Raw genomic sequence first — 8,172 nt, 5'->3', positions numbered from 1 at the left:
CTTCAGCATTCAAATTCTCTTTTAGCAACATGTCTCTTGGTTTTCTTTCCCTTGCTTACAGCTTGATTTATTTCTGCAGCACAACACGTGGGGAAAAGTTGTAGAAAAGGTACAATAATAAACTTTCAAGCCAGGACATGTATCATACTTGTTCTAATGGTCCATAAGTTCATGAACCATGTTTTTTCTTTTTGCTGTTGTGGTTATATGAATAGAAACTAAATTCTACCATTTGTCTTTCTTTCTGTGCGACTACAACATGGGAGGGAAATAAATAGGAGGAAAGAAGAAGATAAAAAAATTCTACGTTTGTTGTTTCTACCTCTGTAAAATGATCAGGCACCAGCTTTGTACAATTAAACCAAGACGCGTTGGTTGTCTTGCACTTGCCGTCGTTTACCAAAGCCTCACAAAGCTAGAAAGCTCGCAGCTTTATTGCTTCTAATGCAAATTCGTTGCTGTCTAGGCAAATTCAATTGGAGGCAAGCAGGGACTGCTCGATGGAATGGGCGTTGCCGCTGCTGCCAATGCCCTATTGCAAGGAGACCGTGCCGGTGACCGTGCACAGCCGCTGCGACACTTGGTGGAGAACCCAAGCCTCTTGACACTGAGGGCCATGAGCTGTGAAGTAGCAAGGTGCGCCGGCGCGCACCAGACCATGGGTTTCTTCGGCAACATTTAGAGCTCGTAGGGCCGCCGCAGGTTCATGGTTCACGTTCTCCTGCAGGCTGCTGGAGCGGAGGAGCTCTACCTGGGCCCGAGGGGTGCGCCTCCCTAGTGGTGTCGCTGTGGCAGGGCCTACGCTCTAGGAACCGACTGGAAGGCCGTCGAGCCATCGCGAAACCGCTATTAGTGATCGGAGCCCGTGATCGACGGCCGAGGAGAGTATGCTTGAGATGGGACGGACCATATTGTTGGATGACGTGGCCCAATCTCTGGTCGAAAATTTCACCATATTTAGGTCATTAGAGATATATGCTCCAAAATTGTACGGTAAACATACATAACCAACAGCACAGCACAAAGTTACTTTTATGATTCTGAGAATATAAGCTAATATCTGTAATAAAATCAACAATTGAACTATGTGAATGGTTTTCTTTGCAGTGCCTCCAAGTTCAATTAAAAATTAAGTGAAGCAATTCAGTTGAGGAGAAAAATAAGGTACAGTTGGACCACTTGCCAATCAGAAGGGACACTTAGAGGCGCAAAAATTTTCAGGCAAAAGTTGTTCAGCATTTAGCAGTATCTCTAGAACTTTCGGCAAGGAAGAAATGTAGCCATACGTGTTATGTATGCATGTAAAACATTTGGAAGTGCAATGTTTAGCCGTGCCTTGCAGAGGAGATAGCAGTTACTTCTTTTAAGAAATTGAACAATTTACATTCTAGAACTTGTAAATGTGCATGTACTCAAAACGAAACACATGAATCTTATACCGTGCACTTTGTCTAGTATGCAAAAATATAGAGCTCATTAGCTAATTAAATCAATAGGGGAAATAATGGTTAATAAACTGAATTTCTCAGCACTTGCATCTCTGCCTCTACTAGGAGCAACAAGACAAGGATTTCAGACAGACTCTCTCTCTTCTCGGTGTCACTTCTCTCCACCCGGCCAAGCATAAACTAGTGGATCTGCTTGTCTCCTTTCCATTATCGCAGAAACAGTACCGCCACAAATCCACACCAATGGCTGCCTTTGTGGGGAAGAGAAGACGCAGGGTGGAGAGCGATGGGCGGCGCTGCAAGCGAGCGCGGCTAGCGGCGCAGCAGTCTGAGGGAATCGCGGGCAGTGGGCCGCACGCTGAGCGCTCTTCTCAGGACGCGTCAAGGCCGCCACCACAGTGGTGCTGCCTTCCTCCCGCGCGCCGCGTAGCACAGGCTCCAGCCCTGGGAGCAGCACCTTGTCTCGGTTTCTTGTACCACCACGCGGGCGGAGGGCGGCGAGCAGCGCTGCAGGCGGAGGGGGCGGCGCGGTAGGCGGTGCGCGGAGGCCCAGGGTTCACGGCGGCGCTCGCCGCCCTGCCGGCACCGAGCTCAGGCCGCTCGCCGTTGGCTTCTCCATGCACATTTACATCGTCAGGTATGGCCTCTGCGTAAACGATGGCGGTTCCATCGCTGTCGCATCAACGCTGGTGCATGCTTGTCGGCTACGCCATGAAAGTGTTCGAAGAAATGTCCAAGAGGTATTTGGCCGTGTGAACCACGGTGGTTACGGGTGCATGCTCTACAGGGATTACAAGGAAGGATTGCGCTATCTGGTGGGGATGGCCAGGCACGTAGACGACGGCGGGAGAGGCCAAATCACGGACCATAAAGAATGTCTCCAAGGCATGTGAGGTGCTTGGTGAGCTGAATTCTGCTGGTGCTTGAACGGGTATGAGCGAGCTGGTGACCTGAATTCGTTTTACGCAAAAGCTATATGGAGAAGCGTCTCCATTGAAGTTAACCAAAGACCCCTTTTTGTTACATTGATGACTATTAAAGTAACATGACATACAGAAAGTAACAATGGCAAAAGAAAGATGACCGTGGCCTGCGGGCGGGAGGTGGGCGGGGGCGGCCAGCTGCGGATGGCGGTGGAGGCTGGCGGGGTCCTGGTTTCTGGGTTCCCTGGGTTCGTGATTGTGAGGGAGGCACCATGATCAGCGGGCCTAAAGGGTTGTCCGACAGCAGCGGCATGCCCGGCGGAGGAGCGTGGGTTGCGGGCGGCGAGGCCAGGCAGCGATGACTCCACCGGTAGGGTGGTGGAGGATGTCCGACAGCCAGTGTCGGCGGCGGGGGCGAGGCAGTGTACTGGTTAGGAAGGTCGGGGAAGGGGGCCGCAGTGGGAGGCAGGCAGACGGCACGACGGCGAGTACTATAAGAAATATTCTGGTCTATGACAAATCAAAACGTGTCATAAGCATATTTTTTGTCATAAATTGTGATTTATGATGCTCGAGTGATAAAAATCCCCCGTTATTAATCGAGCGTCATAAACCGCAACTAGTGACGTTCCTTATTGTATCTATGACGCCTACGAAACGTCAACAAAAACATCATAAATTGGCTCCTCCTGTTTTGCTACGATGGACAGAATCTGATGTAGCATCCGATGTGGCATGACAGCTGTGACAAATTGTTTCATCATAAAATGAATTTGGCCCATTTGTTGTTAGGTCGAGTCCAAATTTATTCCCACATGCCAATGTTGTTCCGATAACTCAAAATTGATTCCGGTAGTCGAGCTCAAAAGTTGTGCATATTGTTTGCGGTCCTTTTAGTGCCGATTTATGAATGGAATACACTTTTGCCCCAATTATATGTGGGCTAAGCCCACTTAACGCAGACATAAATTTAACTAATTGGATCGGACAAATAATTGATTTTATTTCAATTCTGATCCCGTTAGCAAAATAATAAACACAACACACATATTTATGTATACAAGAAAATAAATTATGTTCCTCATAGAGACAACCACTACATATTATTCATCACAAATCACAAACTATTACGAGATAACTGTCTCATAAAGAATAGAAATTAACAAAGCTGCATCGAGGTCATAAGCTCAAGGGACAAAGTAGAACAATGATCTTAATCTCTAGTAGAGTTTAGCATTTGACGAATGAGTGCTTCATTATCTTGTGCTACCTTCTTTAAGTTTTCAATCTTGGCTGACTGCAATTTGAGAGTTGATTATGAATCTTCTGTCTTCTTGTTCAAGGTAGCTAACTCTTGTTGGTGAGCAAGAAATCGTTGTCGAAGTTGTACCCCATCTTGTTTGTCGGCGTCAACTTGCTCCTCATCAACACTGCTGCATAAGGATTTGGTAGAGTTTCTTGAGTACTCTACTGACTCATCAGGTTCTTATTTTGCAAGAAGCAGCATTGATTTGAGAACTTCGTAACAGTGGATCCGAAGTTAGATTGTGATCTTGTAATTGATTTAAACTAAGGAAAGAAGGAACGTAAATAATCATCATGTGTTTAGTTTGTTACCCTGGAGTCGGACTGAACATGAGCGACTACAGATGTTGACCCTCTGACCGGCTGAAATAGGATATAGTCAACCTTCAGTTGATGCATTTGTTTACGTATAAATTAAGCGTAGACAAATAAACAAGCATCGGAACATGTGACAACGGTTGAGATCATTCGCAAACTGAAATAATTTCATCTATTAAGTTCTGCAAACCACATAAGTAATTTGACTTGGCACAAAATAATTATGAAAAAGGTGAAAGATAAAAGGGATCTGTCGGAGCAATAATTTTTCACCAACTCTCCCAATAGGGTACAACAGATCATCATTCCCCAATCTAACTACAATATTGAAAGCCAAAGTGCATAAGGATGACATTCTAATAATTTCATCAATTGTGCTCTACAAACCAAATAAATAATTTGACTTGGCACAAAAATAATTATTGAAAAAAGTGAAAGATAAAAGGGATCTATCGCAAGAGGGTACATCAGATCCATATTCCAAAATCCAACTACAATATGGAAAGCCAAAAAGCATGGGAAAGCAATCTAATAATTGAATTTAGCAATACGGGGAGGGGACCGATGACCTGACGAACATGAAGAGAAGGAGGTGCTAATGCCACCAAGATGGAGCAGCCTGGGCATACGCCGCTTCCTCGGTCTTCTTCGCACGTACTCGAGTATGGCACCTGCCGGTGGCAGCCTTGGGGAAGCTGATAGAGCGATGGTCTCAAACCATCTCGCAGCTTCAAGCCTGTCACCGAGTAAGCCCGTCGCTCGTTGCCGAGGTAGCCCACCGCAAGTCATCGAGGTAGCCTGCTGCAAAATGTTGAGGTAGCCCGATGCCCGTCCAGCTTGACGGCGCAGCCGAAGTCGCACTTGCAGCTGGCACCGCAGATCTACTAGGGCTATTCAGCGGAAAGAGAAGACGGGGCAGATTTTGGAATTACTAGGTGGGATGTGGGAGGCTTGAATCCCCTCTTTTATTTATATTACTATATATAATGGGGGAGGACTCGGAGGAGCAAAGAATTCAAAATTTCAGATCCCGCCTTTATGCTCACTGTGGGAGACAAAACTCTTCGAGACTTGGGTCACTAGCATGTTGGACCGCTTGGGACTCGGACCCAAGCGTCAGTGACCTTATGTAAACGAGTGGTTCTAGAAGGGAGTGGGGGACAATACATGGCATCATGGCATTGATGAGCACTCCACGGATTACCCTCCTTTGTAGATTTATGTCTATAGGATGATCTGACTATTGCATTCCAAATATGTTTCAGTGCAACAAATTAATTTACTATTTTGACTATTTACATAATAAAATACATCGGATCCGGGCATCGGCCTCCTAATCTCTACTCGATGTTCATAGCCGCAAGCACATGGATCTTCTTGATAACTTCGGGATGGTGGTAACCTACGAACACAAAATTCTCTGTGAGTATTCCGTGCGGTGAGATTAGCGCTATGAGAGACATGCACTTATTCTGCAATTGGGTGCAGTTAGTCTCAAATGCCCATTGCAGAAATGTGCTCACAGTTTCCACGCATGCCATTGTTAGGGTTACGAGGTAGGCTACACTAGCGCAAATCAAAATTTCTACCGTGTAAAACTAGGAAGAACTGTCGTATAAGGATCACGGGATTACCACTCGATGCACTACTGGTGCGGAAGATGTAGATTTGCGTCGATGCAGTGAAGACGATCAACGTAGTCGTACATAGTCGATCACATCAACGTCCAGTAGCTCCTCGTGCCGCGGCTCGTCGTCGGCTCGTCGTGGCTCGTCGGCGGCTCGTCCAAGTGCTGCAGGCGCAACACTTCCAAGGTATCCACACGTGCAGGGAGGAAGCGTCGCAAGCCGGACTGCTAGATCCGCGAGTTGCAACAGGCGAGGCCGTGGGAGGCGCGGCAGATGTGTTTTGCCAAAAGGTGTAAACCCTAGGGCGCCCCCACCCCTCTATTTATAGAGATTCCTAACGGGCCTCTGGGTCCGAGGCCCATTAGTACTTCTAAACCTAATCCAACTCGGATCAGATCCAAATTGGGCTTCCAGCCCCTTAAGTGTGTGACCCTATGGGTTCGGGTATAGACATGACCCGAGTACTCCTACTGGGCTCAATAGTCGGTAGCGGCCTCTAGCAAGACGTGCCAACTCCTATACGCACACGAAGATCATATCAGACGAACCATCACAACATAATATACATGCTATTCCCTTTGCCTCACGATATTTGGTCTAGCTTCAAGCCGACCGCTCTTTCTCGATCCTGTGATTCGGAATCCCTTTGTAGGTTAACTCTTACCCGTACGTAGCATGGCCATGCATTTTCGGATCCGATCACTCGAGGGGCCCAAAGATATCACTCTCAATCAGAGAGGGGCAAATCCCATCTTGATTGACCATGTCTCATAGCATGCTTCTGGACAAACCCGAAAGCTACCTTTATAACTACCCTGTTATGGCGTAGCGTTTGACAGCCCCTAAGTAGGTCGATCCACATCTAGAATACATGGGACAATCTCAGGTCTAAGGACAAAGTGTATATGTTGTTTAAAGAGAGAACTACTTCTCGTGTTGGGTCAGTCCTAGCACATGTCTTCACATGTGTCCACATTATTAGTTCAACATCTCCATGTCCATGACTTGTGAAACATAGTCATCAACTAATACATGTGCTAGTCTAATATTCATGTGTGTCCTCACATGAACTCCGACTAGGGACAACTTTAGAATAACCATACAAGTAAAGAGTTTCACATACAATTCACATAATTGCAAATCAATTCAAGTAGTCTTTAATGGATATTCAATGAACACAATATACAAATCATGGATACAAATGGAATATCATCATCTGTATGATTGCCTCTAGGGCATACCTCCAACAGTCTCCCACTTGCACTAGAGTCAATCTAGAAGGTACCTAATACCCATAGCTCTTACATGCGCATCATGCTTAGCCTGCGGGAGTGGTTTTGTCAACGGATCAGAAATGTTCAGATCCGTGTGTATTTTGCATATCTTGATCTCACCCCGGTTAACGAAGTCTCGAATGAGATGAAATCGCCGCATTACGTGTTTGTTATTCTAGTGGTTCCTTGGCTCCTTTGCTTGCGCAATTGCCCCATTATTATCACAGTAGAGATTCAATGGGCTGGATGCATTCGGGAACACACCAAGCTCAATGAGGAAATTCCTTATCCAAACACACAAGACTCTTCTTCGTTCTTGGTGAAGTCAAACCCTTTGACCACTTCATCAAAACGAATGTTCCAACTCCTAGATGCTTGCTTCAATCCATAAATGAATCTCTGAAGCTTGCATACCTTTCCAGCATTTTTCGGATTGACGAAACCCTCGGGCTGTATCATATACACGTCCTCAGCTAGGTTTCCATTCAGGAAAGCTGTCTTGACATCCATCTGCCATATCTCATAATCGAAATATGCAGCTATAGCTAGAATAATCCGAATGGACTTAAGCATCACTACGGGCGAGAAGGTCTCGTCGTAGTCAACTCCTTGAACTTGTCGAAAACCTTTTGCGACAAGTCGTGCTTTATAGATGTGAACATTTCCATCCATGTCCTTTTTCTTCTTATAGATCCACTTGCACTCTATGGCTTTAACACCATCAAGCGGGTCAACCAAGTTCCAAACTTGATTGTCTCACATGGACTCTATTTCGGATTGCATGGCACTCTGCTATTTTTCGGAGTCTGGGTCCATCATTGCTTCTGCATATGTCGTAGGCTCATCATTGTCCAACAATAATATTTCCCGCATTTCGCGGAGCCTTGCTGACCTTCGTGGTTGTGGTGGTGCTTCTCTTGCCATGAGTATCTCAACTTATTCTGCTACGTTAGCATCACTCATTGATTCTTGCCCGATCGGCTCATCTTGAACTTCTTCAAGATGCACTGTCTTTCCTTTCTTTTCTCCTTTGAGAAACTCTTTCTCTAGGAAAACCCCGTTCCGAGCGACAAACACTTTGCCTTCTGATCGGTTGTAGAAATAATATCCCAAAGTTTCCTTTGGATATCCCACGAAAATGCACTGATCCGACTTGGGTGTGATCTTGTCCGACTGAAGTCGCTTGACAAACACTTCACATCCCCAAATCTTTAGAAAAGACAAACTAGGAACCTTTCCAGTCCATATCTCATATGGTGTCTTAACTACGGACTTA

The 8,172-nt window shown here is 45.9% G+C and overlaps 1 long non-coding RNA gene across 1 annotated transcript; it reads left to right on the top strand.

The window, feature by feature from the left end:
* The first annotated feature begins 1,603 nt into the window (after positions 1-1,603).
* Positions 1,604-3,162, top strand: LOC117852009 (uncharacterized). The gene is made up of 2 exons (XR_004639703.2): positions 1,604-2,085; positions 2,236-3,162. It is a non-coding gene; the product is annotated as an uncharacterized lncRNA (long non-coding RNA).
* The last annotated feature ends 5,010 nt before the right edge of the window (positions 3,163-8,172 follow it).

The sequence above is a fragment of the Setaria viridis genome, chromosome 4 (genome assembly GCF_005286985.2).
Source record: "Setaria viridis chromosome 4, Setaria_viridis_v4.0, whole genome shotgun sequence".
NCBI classification, from domain to species: domain Eukaryota; kingdom Viridiplantae; phylum Streptophyta; class Magnoliopsida; order Poales; family Poaceae; genus Setaria; species Setaria viridis.
Note: the sequence above shows the minus strand (reverse complement) of the source record. Positions and strands in the feature narration are given on the sequence as shown.